Source organism: Chiloscyllium punctatum, chromosome 27 (assembly GCF_047496795.1).
Source record: "Chiloscyllium punctatum isolate Juve2018m chromosome 27, sChiPun1.3, whole genome shotgun sequence".
NCBI lineage: Eukaryota > Metazoa > Chordata > Chondrichthyes > Orectolobiformes > Hemiscylliidae > Chiloscyllium > Chiloscyllium punctatum.
The window spans coordinates 27,111,250-27,129,766 of NC_092765.1; the positions used below are offsets into that span (position 1 = coordinate 27,111,250).

Here is an 18,517-nt window from a genome sequence, read left to right on the forward strand (position 1 = left end):
ACCTGATGGTATGTGCTTTCAAACTTTTGTATCTTCTGCGAGATGGAAGAAGGTGGAAGAGAATATAACCAGGATGGGAAGTGTCTTTGATTATGTTGGCTGCTTTCCCGAGGCGGCAGCAGCAAGTTTAAACGTAGTCAATAGATAGAAGGCTGGTTTTTGTGATGAAGTGGGCTGCATTCACAACTCTCTTTAATTTTTAGCAGTTTTGGACAGAGCTGTTGCCATACTAAGCTGTGATGTATCCGGAGTGGATGCTTTCCATGGTGCATCTATAAAAATTGGTAAGAATCAGTATGGGCATGCCGAATTTCCTTAGCCTTCTGAGGAAGTAGAGATGTCAGTGTGCTTTCTTGACAGTAGGGGCCCTGAGACGACATAGAGCAATTTTCCCAAAGGGTGTCAATTAAATGGCTGCCTCTGAGCCCACCTTCCCATTAACAACAGCAGGCAAAAACTCACAAGCTCCCAGCCTTTTTGGATGGGTGACAGCTCAAGAGTGCCAGCAACAGACATCTACATTGCTTACAAGATAGATATGAATAGATTCTTGATAGGCAGGGGAGTAAAGTGTTATCAGGATAATGGGAAGATTGAATTCAAAATACAAACATATCATCTATGATTTTATTGAATGGCAGAGCAAACTTGAATGTTCTACATCTGCCTTATTTTCTACGTGCGTAAGACTGGTAAAATCCTTTCCTCTATTCTTGAATATGAATCGTGTGACTAAGGTCCAGATTGACTTGGAGCTGACTGTTCTTTAAGGATTAACTGCATAAAAATTTTTTTGGAGGGGATTCAGAAAACTTACATACTGATTCTTCGACTTTAATGATATACAAAATGACATCATGGAACAGGGTGTGCTTTTGATCCACAGTCATCAATGTGCCATGATTAGTTTGTGTTGGAGACCTCAAACTGCTGTAATGTGTACCTGTGTTATAATAGGTGAATATTGGGATCCTCAGGGAAATACTTGCAAATTATTTAATCAAAACCCTCTTGTATTTAGTGGTAAATCCACAATCCACTTGAATGAATATCATAGAGTCATAGGAGTGCATTGGATGCACTAATTGACAAACTGAAACAATCCAAATGGAAATATTTTCTTTTCTTCAAACCATGTTGCGAATAACCAGTTTCAAAGATGTGTTCTGCCCTATGAAAATAGATGTGAGAGTGGGACGTGAGAATTTTGTATTGCTAGCTAACTCCCAGACAGAGTAAGTTTCTTCCACACTGCACTGAGAGACATTACCTAATTATGTCAGAGTGTGGGTCAGAGGCAGTGCTAATCTGTTTCTACTTAATTCTAACTCTGTGCTTTAGCACTGGCACCAGAGAGCATCCTTTTACTATTGGGAGAGTTAATATTGTTTTGCACTCTGATTCCTTACAAGCTCCTTGAGAAATGTTATGTCGATGATGAATTCAAGAGCAGTTTTTTTCCTGAGTGAATTTATTTATGCCTGAAAATTGACTTGCACTTTCTTTAAATTAACCTATTTATCTAATTAACCTGTTCAGAGACGTTATTATACACTCCTGCTGCAGGAGGGACTTGAACCTGGTTGTCCCAGTCAAGGGGCAGGGATAGTACTGTAGTAGCACTTAGAATGACAATTACACTCTAATCAGGGAGAACTTGGCACATTGGGCTTTTTCAGATCTAAGCTGATTCCTGTTAGAAGGACAGGTAATGCCTGTTTTGATGTGACTGCACAGTCGAAAAATAGTGCATGTAATAGCAGTTTACAATTGCTACCCTAGTGATGCAGATTTACTATCACACAATAGTGGACTAAAAATCCTCACTTCAGTCGCTTTTCAACAAATGCTTGAGGATTTGATTTCTGATGCTCTTAAAATGTTATTGTAAAATTCTCAATAGCAGTGCGCTTGGTGAGGTGACATTTTCGACATTACAACCTTGGAATGTTGTGGCAACAGGAGTTTCTGCTTTGAAATTACAAACTGCTGATGATACAGCCTCTTTAATCGAGTAGCCAAAGCATAGCCATTTCCACGGTCTCCTCCGATGAGGCTTAAAGAACCATTAATCATAGCTCTAATGATGTGATACGTGACAACGCTGATGTTGTAGTTTTCTCTTCCCTCGGAAGCTGGTGTCTCTAGAGGAATGAGACTTTCTTTTGAGCACTACGGCAGCACTCCTCTTGCTTAATGCAATTTCAATTTCATCCATAAAACACTCATTTCCAAATGTCTTTCTAGCTTAACTTTTAATTTGCCTTTTGAAAGGCAAATTGGAGAAGAACGTATTACTCCTGATCACTGACCTCATCTATGTAACTAACCGTTAAGTGAATAATTACGTGAAGTGGCTATAAATTGAAGTTGGAAGTCTGTTTCCTGTGCCTGCACATTATATTCACTATTGAAAACCAATCAATTTTAGTTTAAATTGCTTTGTAAGTGTGTATATATATATATATGCCATATAAATGTATAATGTCTTTATTTATTTCTCACATTTTCACCAATTTATAGGATATATACAAGTGAATCTTTGCTACATTACTGATATTCCAATTGAACTATAATGAAAAATAAAACGAATAAAATAGTTCAGCTTGCAGGAAGTAATCCACTAGCATGCACTGAGAAATTGCAACATAAAGCTTCATTAATGTTCACTGCAAAGCAAGCATCTCTATTAGCTACAGCTCAGTTGGAATCGCTGTGGCTCAGTTAGTAGCACTCTCACCTCTAAGCCAAAACGTTATGGGTTCAAGCGTTGAAGGCCATAAATTAAAATGGACAATGAACGAGTTCTACATAGTTGGAGGCACTCTTTCTCTGCTGGGATATTATATGAAGGCACTTATCTCAAAAGAGCCTGTGTAACTTCTCTGATAAGAATTAGGGGCATTCTCGTTGATGTCCTGACCAATATTTATCCTTCAATCACACATCACAGACATGGTTTGGAGATGCCGGTGTTGGACTTGGGTGTACAAAGTTAAAAATCACACAACACCAAATTATAGTCCAACAGGTTTAATTGGAAGCACACTAGCTTTTGGAGTGTCGCTCCTTCATCAGGTGATTATCTAGGCTGATGTGCTTCTTAGTACATTGACTATGCTTCAAAAGTATTTCATTGACTGTTAAGCATTTTGGAATAGTCTGAGGTTGTGAAAGGTGCTTTACAAGGTCAAGTATCTCTCTGTATTGTTGATTTTTTTTAAAAAAGCGATCTGTACAGACACATAATGACACCTTTGGAAGAGATGGGACTTCAACCCAGGCCTCCTGACCCAGAGGTGTGATTACAACCACTGCACTGATATGCAAACGTAACCTTCAACAGCAACTTATTGGTCAATTCATGTACAATACATTGTTCCAAAAACTTGCTGTACTTAAAAACATATTGCAATAAAACAGCAATTTCTCAAATGAAAAAAGTAGAACCTATGATAGATTAATTTTTTAAACAGACTTGCTCATGAGGATTTCCAAACACACATGTAAAGACCCAAACAAAATAAAAATCAGACAAAGGCCACGATTTTCCCTATTTGGGATTAAGTGTGGAAATGGGTGGTTTAAGTGTTGACTAACACACCACACCCACCACTGAGAAAACCTGACCTATTGCACATCATCAGCTTGTTAAAAACTGCTGTCTGCTGACTGCTGTCTGGTGACTTCTGATGAGATTACTGATGTCCCCGGTCACCAGAAGCTGGGGAGCCAGTGGCTAAGTGGTTACTGAATCAATCATCCAGAGACCCAGGCTAGTTTTCTGGGCAGATGGCGAAATTCAAATTCAATATAATCTAGAATTAAAAGCTAGCTTGATGATGACCGTGCAACCATTGTGGATTATAGAACCATAAGACCACAATATGTCAGAGCAAAATTGGACCATTCAGCCCATCAAGTCTGCTCCACCATTTGATCATGCCTGATCTGTACCTCAACCCCATTCTCATTGCCATTATCAGCCATGATCGAATGGTGGAGCAGACTTGATAGTTTTGACTATCCTAAAAATTCATCTGGTTCACTAATTTCCATTAGGAAAGGAAGTCTGCCATCTTTCCTTGATCTGTCACTCCATACACTCAGCAATCTGGTTGACGCTCAAACAGCCTGGCGATCCAACCAGCTCAATGGTAACAAAAGCTAGCCTTGCCAGCAAAGCCCACAACCCCTACAAGAATGTTCAAATGCTATCAGACATACAGACAGAGCCTGGCAGCTTCTGGATTCTAAAGAGCATCTGTCAAGGTCAAACTGCAGGGGATCCAATAGCAAGAAACTAATTTTTTCTCCACTTTTGGGTGAGGATGATGAATAGAGGTGTCTGAGCTGGTTAAAGACAAAGCCAGGATGTGGCTCTGACAGGCCATCGCATTGGCCCAGATCCATGTCTCTGGTTGTCCATAGATTGAGGTGGCAAACCCCAAGGCTGACAGTTTGCCCTGGTTACCCAATCAGGAAACCAACCACCTTTTCATGTCTGTCAGATGGCAAGCTAATGACCACTTAAAGACTAAATAATAGCAGATCGAGGAAAACCCCCCCGTGGAACTTTTCACCCAGACTTTCATCAGTGAGGCAGCAACAATGGACAAAATATCTCTCCAGAGCCAACTCACCCAAATATTTCCCCATCACTGCAGGGAGGGAATATTCCACCCTCAGCATTTTGTAAGCGCTGCACAAGTGCCAGCACAAGTGGATGAGTCACAATCGCAACTTACCAGTCAACAATTCGGAAGTAGCTATCATTGATAACTCCTGGCTCCATAATACAGTTATCAGTGAAATCAGCTACTAAGTTGTCTTTGGAGATAAGGTTTTGTATTTGCACATTTAGGAGAAAAATAACTTGTTCCCAGATTTAAATTCATTGTTTTTGAACAGAGACCAATGAAATATTCTCATGAGTCATAGAGTCATAGAGATGTACAGCACGGAAACAGACCCTTCAGTCCAACCCGTCCATGCCGACCAGATATCCCAACCCAATCTAGTCCCACCTGCCAGCACCCGGCCCATATCCCTCCAAACCCTTCCTATTCATATACCCATCCAAATGACTCTTAAATGTTGCAATTGTACCAGCCTCCACCACATCCTCTGGCAGCTCATTCCATACATGTACCACCCTCTGTGTGAAAACTTAGGTCTCTTTTATATCCTTCCCCTCTCACCCTAAACCAATGCCCTCTAGTTCTGGACGACTCCATCCCAGAGAAAAGACTTTAAAATATGTTGCTGGAAAAGCGCAGCAGGCCAGGCAGCATCCAAGGAGCAGGAGAATCGACGCCCCGATGAGCATTTGTTAAAATACAAATAAGCATATGTAAAAGCTGTATAGACATTATTTCAACTACACAATGCTGGCCAGAGAGTCTTCCATTCTGCATGTTAGAAATCTTGGTGTGGACCCAGCAGATAAGTTCCCTGCAGAAGTAGAAAGTTGGAAAATTACAAAAACGCTTGACAAATTTGTAAACAAATAGATGTGTATATATCAATTTTTGGGTCTTTGCATACACAAACTTGAAATAAATATCCAAACTTATATTTTGCCAGACATGCAAACAAGAGTACGTGAATATTATAATCAAAATGGTACATAATAATACGCAAACACATTTAAACATACAGTTTACCCAGGTTGGCATACATTTTCACATGAAAGGCCACATTTCACATTTCCTCTCACTTGGCCAGAGAGCCAGGGTTTTAGTGAAATTTCAGTGCAAGAAGGTTTGGCACAAAAATAAAAGTAGTTTTCAAATAAAAATTCTAAAGCAACAAATTCATTATTGAAATAAATGTGTACTTATTTAACAGGGGAGACCATAGTGTAGTGGCACTATCACTTAACTAGTAATACAGAGACCTTGGGTAATGCTCCAGGGTTGAGTGTGTAGTGCTGGAAAAGCACTGCAGTTTAGGCAGTATCCGAGGAGCAGGGGATATAGGTTCAAATTCCACTACAGCTGATTGTAATTAAATTCACTTAATAAAGCCAGCCACAGTAATGGTGGCCACAAAAGCTATCATTGATTGTTGTAAAAACCTATCTGATTTACTAGCATCCTTCAGGCTCATCTGGATAATATGCGACTCCAGACGCAAAGTAACACAGTTGATTCTTAAATGTTCTCTAACATGGTCCTAGTGAGCAATTCAGTTCAAGGACATTCAGAGACTGAATGAGAGGTGCATACGTATTGCATGAAAAGAATAAAAAAAGCAAATAATAATGGAAATCACAAAGTGTCATCTGCAGAGCTAACTAATTAAGTTATTTTCTCACCCATCTCAAGAAACAAAGCTGGACAGAAAAAGTCTAGTCTTGATAACCTTGATCATCGGGAATGGGAATGCAAGTGGGAATGGGAATGCAAGTGGGAATGGGAATGGGAGTGGGAATGGGAGTGGGAATGGGAGTGGGAATGGGAGTGGGAATGGGAGTGGGAATGGGAATGGGAATGGGAGTGGGAATGGGAATGCAAGTGGGAATGGGGATCATGGCCAAGGTATGTTATGTCCAACTAAAACTGAGAACTCTGGTGACACACACCCAGAGCTGGTTGTGGCAGAGTTCTTAAGGAAGTAGTGATCATGTGAGTTTTCTTTCGCTTCCAACCTGCCTTCTTGATGGGGTTTTAGGGAAGAGCTGAGGAGGACGGATGTCTGTTTTTTCTGTCATACACACACACAATGCCTCATGACTTTTTCCAACACACACACTCCCTCACACCCTCTCGCCACACCCACACCCACCCTCACACCCTCCCGCAACCCCCACACACTCCCTCACACCCTCTCACCCCCACATCCTCTTGCCCCCCCCCCCACACACTCCCACACACCCTCTCGCGCTGCCCCCCCACCCCCCCCACACACACATACACACACTCTTACAACCTCTCGCACCCCACACATTCCCTTATACCCTCTCACCCCCACACCCTTTCGGCCCCACACCCACCCTCATACCCGCTTGCCCCCCACACACCCACCCTCACACCCTCTAGGCCCCTCTCACCTCCACACTCACCCTGACACCCTCTTGCCCCCACACCCGCCCTCACATCCTCTCGCCCCCACACCAACACTCCCTCACACCTTTTCGCCACCACACACACACATACACACACCCACCCACATTCCCCCACACCCTCTCACCCCCACACACCCTCACACCCTCTCGTCGCCACACACACTCCCTCACACCCTCTCACCCCACACCCGCCCTTACACCCTCTCGCCCCCACACCAACACTCCCTCACACCCACTCGCCACTACACACACACACTCCCTCACACTCTCTCACCCACACACACACTCCCTCACACCCTCTCGCCCCCCCCCCACACACACACTCCCTCACACCCTCTCGCCCCCCCCACACACACACTCCCTCACTCCCTCTTGCTCCCACATACACACACACTCCCTCACACCCTCTCGCCACCTCACACACACACGTACTCCCTCACACCCTCTCGCCCCCACACACACACACTCCCACACACCCTCATGCCCCTCCCCCACACACACACCCACCCCTCGCCCCCACACACATGCCCCCATGCCCTCTCGCCCTCCCCACACACACACTCCCTCACACACTCTCGCCCCCACACACACACACACTCCCTCACACCCTCTCGCCCCCCCCCACAGACACACTCCCTCACACCCTCTCGCCCCCCCCCACACACACACTCCCTCACACTCTCTCGCCCCCCCCACACACACACTCCCTCACACCCTCTCGCCCCCCCCACACACACTCCCTCACTCCCTCTTGCTCCCACATACACACACTCCCTCACACCCTCTCGCCCTCCCCACACACACACACTCCCTCACACACTCTCGCCCCCACACACACACACACTCCCTCATGCCCTCTCGCCCTCCCCACACACACACTCCCTCACACACTCTCACCCCCACACACACACACACACTCCCTCACATCCTCACGCCCCAACACACACACACTCCCTCACACCGTCACGCCCCTCACCCCACCCCTTGCCCCCACACACTCGCCCCCCGCCCACACACACACGACCCCCTCCCCCCACATACACACCTCTTGCCCCCACACACAAACGACCCCCTCAACCCCCCACACACGCCCACCCTCACCCTCTCGCCCCCACACATACAGCCCTCGCCCCCAAACACACCCCAGTCGCCCCCACACACATCCACACACCGCCCCTCCACACCCCCTTACTCCCCCACACACCTCCCTCGCCCCCACCAAACACACTCCCTCACCCCCTCGCTCCCCCCACACACACTCCCTCACACCCTCTTGCCCCCCCACACACACTCCCTCACCCCCTTTCATACCCACACACACACACTCCCTCACACCATCACGCCCCTGCCCCCACACATGCCCACCCCTCACGCCCACACGCATGCCAAGCTTCGCCCCACACATGCCCACCCCTTGCCCCCACACACACGCCCCCCTCGCCCCCACACACACACATGCCCCCCCTCGCCCCCCACACACGCCCACCCCTTGCCCCCCACACACACGCCCTCACACCCTCTCGCCCCCACACACATGCCTACCCTTCGCCCCCACACACACACGCTCCCATCGCCCCCCACTCACACACATGCCACCCTCAACCCCCTCGCCCCCACACACACACCCTAGTTGCCGCCACGCACATCCACACACCGCCCCCCCACACCCCTCTTGCCCCCCACACCCCCCTTGACCCCCACACACACACCCCTTGTCCCCCCCCACACACACACACCCTCGCTCCCACACACATCCACACCCCCCCTCGTCCACACACACATCCACACCCATCCCCCCCGTGCCCACACACATCCACACCCCCCCTCGTCCCCACAATCATCCACACCCCCACTCGGGCCCACACTCGGGCCCACATATCATCTCCCCACCCCCTCGCCCCACACACAGCCACACATCGTCCCCCCACACCCTCATCCACACAACCCCCTCGTCCCCACACACAGCCACACATCGTCCCCCCACACCCTCATCCACACACCCCTCGGCCCCACACACATCCACACCCCTCTTGCCGACCCCACACACATCCACACCCCTCTTGCCGACCCCACACACATCCACACCCCCCTAACCCCCCCACACATCCACACATCCACACATCGCCCCCCCACACCCACACATGCCTCCCTCGCCCCTCCCACACATACACCCCCCTCGCCCCCACACACATCCACGTCCCCACACACATTCACACCCCCCTAACCCCCCCACACATCCACACATCCACACATCGCCCCCCCACACCCACACATGCCTCCCTCGCCCCTCCCACACATACACCCCCCTCGCCCCCACACACATCCACGTCCCCACACACATTCACACCCCCCCCACAAACATCCATACCCCCCCACACACATCCACATCCCCTTGCCCCCACACGCACATCTATACATCGCCCCCCCCCACTCACACACACACACACACCACTCGCCCCCCCCCCACACCGACACATACCCCCCTCGCCCTCACACCCACACACACCGCCCTCGAACCCCCACACACACACCCTTTCGCCCCCACACACACACACCCCTTGCTTCGCACCCACACACACATTCGCACCCCCCACACACACCTTTGCCCCCCCCACACGCACCCCTTTGCCCCCTCCACACACACACCTTCACTCCCCCCACACACAAACACACACCCCTTCACCCCACCCCACACACACCCCTTCGCAACACACCCACGGACACACCCCTTCGCACCCCCCCCACACACATACCCCTTTGACCCCACTCACACCCACCGCCCCCTTCGCACCCCCACTCACACATACCCCTCCTTCGCACCCTCACTCACACATACCCCTTCGCACACACCTCCCCGACACACACACCCCTTCACGCCCTCACTCACACATACCCCTTCGCACCATACACACACACACTCACCCCTTCGCCCCCTTCACACACACCCCTTCGCAACCACCCCCACACACACACCCCTTCGCCCCCCCCCACACACACCCCTTCGACCCCCACTCACACACACCCCTCTTTGCGCCCCTACTCACACACACCCCTTCACACACACACACCCCTTCACCCACCCCACACACGGACCCCTTCGCCCCCCCCCCACACACACCCTTCACTCCCCCCACATACACACACCCCCTTTCGCCCCCCACACACACACCCCTTCGCACTCCCCCACAGACACACTCCTTCATACCCCCCCACACACGCACACAGCCCTTCGCCCCCCCCCACACACCTTTGCCCCCCCACACACACATACCCCTTCGCACTTCCACCCCCACAGACACACCCCTTCGCAGCCCCACACACACACACACATACCCCTTCGCACTTCCACCCCCACAGACACACCCCTTCGCACCCCCCCACACACACACACATACCCCTTCGCCCCCCCCATGCACACAACCCTTCGCACCCCCACACACACTCATCCCTTCGCACCCACACACACACACACACACAATCATCCCATCGCCCCCCACACACACCCCTTTGCCCCCCCCCCCCCCACAAACACACACACATCCCTTTGCTCTCCCCCACACACACACATCCGTTCACCCACCCACACACATAACCCCTTGCCTCCCCCACCCCCCACAACAACCCCCCCGGCCCGCCTCACACACACCCTCCTCGCCCACACACACACCCACACACACACACCCCTCGCCCCCAGACACACATCCCCCTCTCCCCCCACACACACCCCCCTCACCCCCCCACACACACACCCCTTGCCCCCCCACACACACACACACCCCTCACCCCCACTCACACCCCTTGCCCCCCCCACACACACACACACCCGTCACCCCCACATACACACACACACACCCTTCACCCCACCCACACACACACACCCCTTGCCCCCACATACACACACACACCCTTCACCCCACCCCCACACACACCCCTTCGCCCTCCCCACACACAGACCCCTCCTCGCCCCTTCCCACACACCCCAGTCGACCCCATACACATCCACACAGCGCTACCCCACACCCCCTTGCCCCCCCCACATACCCCACTCATTCCCCCTGCCACACACACACACAACCACACACCTCTTTGCCACCCCAAACTCCCCCCCCCACACACACACACACACCCCTTCGCGCGCACACACACCCCTTCGCCCCCCCCCCACACACACACCCCTTCGCACTGCCTCCCAACAAACACAGCCCTTCACATCCCCCCCAAACACACACCCCTTCGCCCCTCCCCCACACACACACACACACCCCTTCGCCCCTCCCCCCCACACACACACCCCTTCGCCACCCCCCCCACACACACACACACATACACACACACACCCCTTCGCCCCACCCCACCCCACCCACACTCACCTTTGCCCCCCCCACACACACATACCCCTTCGCACCCCCCACACACACACAGACCTGTTCGCCCCTCCCCACACACACCCACCCCTTCGCGCCCCCACACACATGCCCCTTCTCACCATCCCTCCACTCACACCCACCCCTTCGCCCCCCACTCACACACACACCACTTCGCACTGCCACCCCCCACACACATACCCCTTCACACCCCCCACCCACAAACCCATCCCTTCGCCCGCCCCCCACACACACATACCCCTTCGCATCCCCCCCCCACACACATCCCTTTGCCTCCCCTCAAACACACACTCCCTTTCGTCCCCCCCCACACACCACTTCGCACCCCCCCCACACACCCCTTCGCACCCCCCCCACACACCCCTTCGCACCCCCCTACACACACAGACCTCTTTGCCCCCCAACACACACTCCCCTTCGCCGCCCTCTCTCACACACACACTCCTTCCCACCCCTCCACATACATGCACCCCTTTGGCCCCCGCACACACACACCCCTTTGCCCCCCCACACACACACCCTTTCCTGTCCCCCACACACACCCCTTCGCACCCACCCCACACACACACGCGTGCGCACACACATCCCTTCGCAACCCCCCACAGACACACCCCTTCATACCCCCCACACATGCACACAGCCCTTCGCCCCTCCACACACACATACCACTTCGCACTGCCACCCCCACACACACACCCCTTCGCACCCCCCCCACACACACACATACCCCTTCGCCCCCCCCCACACACACACACACAGATCCCTTCTCCCCCCCACACATGCCCCTTTGCCCGCCCCCACAAACACACACACACACATCCCTTCGCTCCCCCAACACACACATCCATTCACCCCCCCACACACACAACCCCTTGCCTCCCCCACCCCCCACAACAACCCCCCTCGCCCCCACACACACGCCCTCCTCGCCCCCCCTCACCCCCCCTCACACACCCCAGTCGACCCCATACACATCCACACACCGCTACCCCATACCCCCCTTGCCCCCCCACATACCCCACTCGTTCACCCCCCCCACACACACACAACCACACACCACTTTGCCCCCCCAACCCCACCACACACACACCCTCTGCCCCCCCACACACACACCCCTCCCCCCCACACACATACACAACCCCCTCCCCCACACACACACATCCAACCCCACACATACACACACCCTCTCCCCCCCCCCCCCACACACACACACCCTCGTACACACACACACACATCCCTTGTCCCTCCCCCCCACACACACACACCCCTTGTCCCTCCCCCCCCCCACACACACACAACCCCCCTTGACCCCACCCACACACAACCCCCTCGCTCCACCCCCACCGGCGCCACCTCGTCCATACACACACACACCCCCTCGCTTCCCCCTCACACACAACCCCCTTGCCTCATCCCACTGCCACCGCCACCACCACCACACACACAAACCCCGCGCCCACACACACCTTCGCACCACCCCCCTACACACACACACCCCTCGCCTCCCAGACCACTCCCCCACTCACCCACCTCCACTCGCCCCCCCCACCCACCCACCTACCTCCCATTGCCCCCCACCCACCCACCTCCCCTTGCCCCCCACCCACCCACCTCTCCTTGCCTCCCACACCCACCCCCCCTCTCCCTCCACCCCACACCCACCCCCCCTCTCCCTCCACACCCACCCCCCTCTCCATCCACACCCACCCCTCACGCCCCACACCCCCCTCGACCCCTATACCCACCCCTCACCCCCCCACACCCCTCGCCCCCCACACCAACCTCCCACCCCCCCACACACCCCTCGCCCCCCCACACCTCCCCTCGCACCCCCCAAAACCCCCCTCGCCCCCTACACGCCACCCTCGCCCCCCCACACCCCCCCTTGCCCCCCCAAACCCCCCCTCGCCCTCCCACGCCCCCCCACGCCCCCCCACCCTCCCTCATTCCTCCCCCACGCCCCCCACGCCCCCCCACCCTCCCTCATTCCTCCCCCACGCCCCCCCACCCTCCCTCATTCCTCCCCCACGCCCCCCCACCCTCCCTCATTCCTCCCCCACGCCCCCCACGCCCCCCCACCCTCCCTCATTCCTCCCCCACGCCCCCCCACCCTCCCTCATTCCTCCCCCACGCCCCCCACGCCCCCCCACCCTCCCTCATTCCTCCCCCACGCCACCCCACCCTCCCTCATTCCGCCCCCATGCCCCCCCACCCCCCACACACCCCCTACTCGGCCCCCACACCACTCCTCTCCCCCCTCGACCGTACACCCCTCCGCTCCCCCCTCGACCACACACCCCTCTGCCCCCCTCAACGCAACACCCCTCTGCCCCCCCTCAACGCAACACCCCTCCGCCCCCCCTCAACACAACACCCCTCCGCCCCCCACACATGCCCCTTGCCCCCCCTCCACTCAGCCCCACTGCCCTCCCCTCGCTCCCCCTGCCCTCCCCTAGCCCTTCTCCACATGCCCACCCTGCCCTCCACACACCCCCCGTCCCCTCCACTCGTCCCCCCTCCACACGCCTCCCCTCGCCCCCCTCACCCCCCCACGCCTTCCCTCGCCCCCCCTCACGCCGCCCACCCCTCCCATCGACCCCTCCACACGCCTCCCCTCCCCTCCCCTCGCCCCCCTGGTCACGCTTCCCCTCCCCTCTCCTCCCCTCCCCTCGCCCCCCTCCTCACACCTCCCCTCCCCTACTCTCAACTACTCTCCCCTCCTCACACCTCCCCTTCCCTCCCCTCGCCCCCCCTCCACACATGCATCCCCTCCCCTCGCCACCCCCACACACATCCCCTCCCCTCGCCCTCCCTCCACACGCATCCCCTCCCCTCGCCCCCCCTCCACACGCATCCCCTCCCCTCGCCCTCCCTCCACACGCATCCCCTCCCCTCGCCCCCCCTCCACACGCATCTCCTCCCCTCGCCCCCCCTCCACACACATCCCCTCCCCTCGCCCCCCCTCCACACGCATCCCCTCCCCTCGCCCCCCCCTCCACACGCATCCCCTCCCCTCGCCCCCCCCTCCACACGCATCCCCTCCCCTCGCCCCCGCCTCCACACGCATCCCCCCACCACCTCCCCCCACACGCATCCCCCACCACCTCCCCTCCCCTCCCCCCTCCACACGCATCCCCTCCCCTCGCCCTCCTCCACATACCTCCCCCCTCCCCTCGTCCCCCCCACTCATCCCTCTCCCCCTCCCCTTGCACCCGTCCACACGCCTCCCCTGCCCTACCCTCGCACCCCTCCCCTCCCCTCTCCACGCCTCCCCCACACGCCTCCCCTCGCCCCTCCCCTCCCCTCGCCGCCCCACACGCCTCCCCTCCCCTCCCCTCCCCTCCCCATCCACACACCTCCCCTCCCCTCCCCTCCCCTCCCCATCCACAAACCTCCCCTCTCCACCCCTCTCCCCCCACACGCCTCCCCTCGCCCCCTCCACTCCTCACGCCTCCCCTCCCCTCCCCTCCCCACGCACCATTCCACACGTTCCCCTCCCCTCGCTCCCTTCCACACGCCCCCTCCCCTCGACCCCCTCCACTCGTCCCCCCTCCACTCGATCCCTCTCCTCACGCCTCCCCACCCCTCGCCAACACCCCGCTGCCCCACCATCCCCCACTTGCCCTCCACACCCCTTTGCCCCCTCCCTTGCAGCCCCCTCACCCTACACCCCCCTCGCATCCCCACACCCACCTCCCCTCGACCCCCCTACACGCCTCCCCTTCCCTCGCCCCTCCACACACGCCTCCCCTTCCCTCCCCCCCCCACACACGCCCCCCCCTCCCCTCGCCCCCCCATACACCTCTCCTACCCTCGCCCCCCCACACACGCTTCCCTCCCCTCGCCCCCCCCCACACACGCCTCCCCTCCCCTCGCCCCCCCACACACGCCTCCCCTCCCCTCGCCCCCCCACACACGCCTCCCCTCCCCTCCCCATCCCCAAAAAACGTCCCCTCCCCTCCCCCACACACCTCCCCTCCCCTCGCCCCCCCACATGCCTCCCCTCCCCTCGCCCCCCCACATGCCTCCCCTCCCCTCCCCTCCCCTCGACCCCCCCTCCACACACCTCCCTTCCCCTCCCCTCCCTCGCCCCCCTCCACATGCCTCTCCTCCTCTCCTCGCCCCCACCTCGACACGCCTCCCGTCCCCTCCCCTTGCCTCCCCTCGCCCCCCCACATGCCTCCCCTCCCCTTGCCCCCCTCCACACGCCTCCCCACCCCTCGCCCCCCCTCCACACGCCTTCCCTCCCCTTGCCGCCCCTCCACACGCCTCCCCTCCCCTCGCCCCCCTCCACACGCCCCCTCCACACCTTTCCCCTCGCCCCCTTCCACACGCCTCCCCTCCCTTCCCCTCGCCCTCCCCTCCCCTCCCCTCAACCCCTCCACACGCCTCCCCTCCCCTCCCCTCCCCTCACCCCCCCTCCACACGCCTCCCCTCCCCTCCCCTCGGCCCCCCTCCACATGCCCCTTGCCCCCCCTCCACTCACCCCCACTGCCCTCCCCTCGCTCCCCCTGCCCTCCCCTCGCCCTCCCCTCGCCACTCTCCACATGCCCACCCTGCCCTCCACACACCCCCCCTCCCCTCCACTCGTCCCCCCCCACGCCTCCCCTCGCCCCCCTCACCCCCCCACGCCTCCCCTCGCCCCCCTCACGCCGCCCACCCCTCCCCTCGACCCCTCCACACGCCTTCCCTCCCCTCCCCTCGCTCTCCCTGGTCACGCTTCCCCTCCCTTCTCCTCCCCTCCCCTTGCCCCCCTCCTCACGCCTCCCCTCCCCTACTCTCCCCTCCTCACACCTCCCCTTCCCTCCCCTCACCCCCCCCTCCACACGCATCCCCTCCCCTCGCCCCCCCCACTCAACATCTCCCCTCCCCTCCCTCCCTCCACACATGCATCCCCTCCCCTTGCCCCCCGCACACACATCCCCTCCCCTCGCCCTCCCTCCACACGCATCCCCTCCCCTCGCCCCCGCCTCCACATGCATCCCCCCACCACCTCCCCTTCCCTCCCCCCTCCACACGCATCCCCTCCCCTCGCCCCCCTCCACACGCATCCCCCCACCACCTCCCCCCACACGCATCCTCCGACCACCTCCCCTCCCCTCCCCATCCACACACCTCCCCTCCCCTCCCCTTCCACACACCTCCCCTCACCACCCCTCTCCCCCCACACGCCTCCCCTCGCCCCCTCCACTCCTCCCCCCCCCCCCCCCCCCCCCCCCCCCCCCCCCCCCCCCCCCACCCCCCCCCCCCCCCCCCCCCCCCCCCCCCCCCACCCCCCCCCCCCCCCCCCCCCCCCCCCCCCCCCACCCCCCCCCCCCCCCCCCCCCCCCCCCCCCCCCCCCCCCCCCCCCCCCACCCCCCCCCCCCACCCCCCCCCCCCCCCCCCCCCCCCCCCCCCCCCCCCCCCCCCCCCCCCACCCCCCCCCCCCCCCCCCCCCCCCCCACCCCCCCCCCCCCCCCCCCCCCCCCCCCCCCCCCCCCCCCCCCCCCCCCCCTCCCCTCCCCCCCCCCCCCCCTCCCCCCACTCCCCCCTCCCTCGCCCCCCCCCCCTCCCCCCCCCCTCCTCCCCTCCCTCGCCCCCCCACTCCTCCCACCCCCCCTCCCCTCGCCCCCCCCACTCCTCCCACCTCCCCTCCCCTCCCCTCCCCTCGCCCCCCCCCCCCTCCTCACACCCCCCTCCCCTCCCCCCCCTCGCCCCCCTCCCCCCGCCCCCTCCCCCCCGCCCCCCCCTCCCCCGCCCTCCCTCCCCCCGTCCCCACTCCTCCCTCGCCCCCCTCCCCCCCCAGCCTCGCCTCACGCCTCCCCCCCTCCCCTCCCCCCCCCCCACCCCTCCCCTCGCCCCCCCTCCCACACTCCCCTCCCCTCACCCCCTCCACACAACATCCCTCCCCTCCCCCCCTCCACACACATCCCCTCCCCTCACCCCCTCCACACAACATCCCTCCCCTCCCCCCCTCCACACACATCCCCCTCCCCTCACCCCCTCCACACAACATCCCTCCCCTCCCCCCCTCCACACACATCCCCTCCCCTCACCCCCCTCCACACAACATCCCTCCCCTCCCCCCCTCCACACAACATCCCCTCCCCTCCCCCCTCCACACAACATCCCTCCCCTCCCCCCCTCCACACATCATCCCTCCCCTCCCCCCCTCCACACACCATCTCCCCTCACCCCCTCCACACACCATCTCCCCTCCCCCCCTCCACACACCATCTCCCCTCCCCCCCTCCACACACCATCTCCCCTCCCCTCTCCCCCTCAACACACCATCTCCCCTCCCCTCTCCCCCTCAACACACCATCTCCCCTCCCCTCTCCCCCTCCTCACACTTCCCCTCCCCTCCCCTCGTCCCCCCACACCTCACGCCTCCCCTCCCCTCGTCCCCCCACACCTCACGCCTCCCCTCCCCTCGTCCCCCCACACCTCCCCTCCCCTCCCCTCGTCCCCCCACACCTCACGCCTCCCCTCCCCTCGTCCCCCCACTCCTCACACCTCCCTTACCCTCCCCTCCCCTCGTCCCCCCCACCCCTCACACCTCCCTTCCCCTTGCCCCCCCACTCCTCACACCTCCCCTCCCCTCCCCTCCACTCCTCACGCCCCCCCACTCCTCACACCTCCCCTCCCCTCCCCTCGCCCCCACTCCTCACGCCCCCCCACTCCTCACACCTCCCCTCCCCTCCCCTCGCCCCCACTCCTCACGCCCCCCCACTCCTCACACCTCCCCTCCCCTCCCCTCGCCCCCACTCCTCACGCCCCCCCACTCCTCACGCCTCCCCTCCCCTCCCCTCCCCTCCCCTCCCCTCCCCTCACCCCCACTCCTCACCCCCCACTCCTCACCCCCCACTCCTCACCCCTCCCCTCGCCCCCTCCACATGCCCTCCCTCTCCTCGCCCCCTCAACACGCCCCCCTTCCCATGACCCCCCCACCACTCGGCCCCTCTCCCCTCCTTTCCCCTCCCCTCCCCTCCCCTCGCCTCGCCCCCACTCCTCACGCCCCCCCCACTCCTCATGCTTCCCCTCCCCTCCCCTCGCCCCCACTCCCCACGACCCCCCCACGAC

At 59.1% G+C, this 18,517-nt stretch overlaps 1 long non-coding RNA gene across 1 annotated transcript in view; it reads right to left on the minus strand.

Moving 5' to 3' along the window:
- Positions 1-2,494: 2,494 nt before the first annotated feature.
- LOC140453578 (uncharacterized) overlaps positions 2,495-18,517 on the minus strand; it is a 61,304-nt gene continuing 45,281 nt past the window's right edge. Inside the window, exon 3 of the long non-coding RNA XR_011952439.1 lies at positions 2,495-5,454. This is a non-coding gene — a long non-coding RNA (uncharacterized lncRNA). The remainder of the gene's footprint in view (positions 5,455-18,517) is intronic.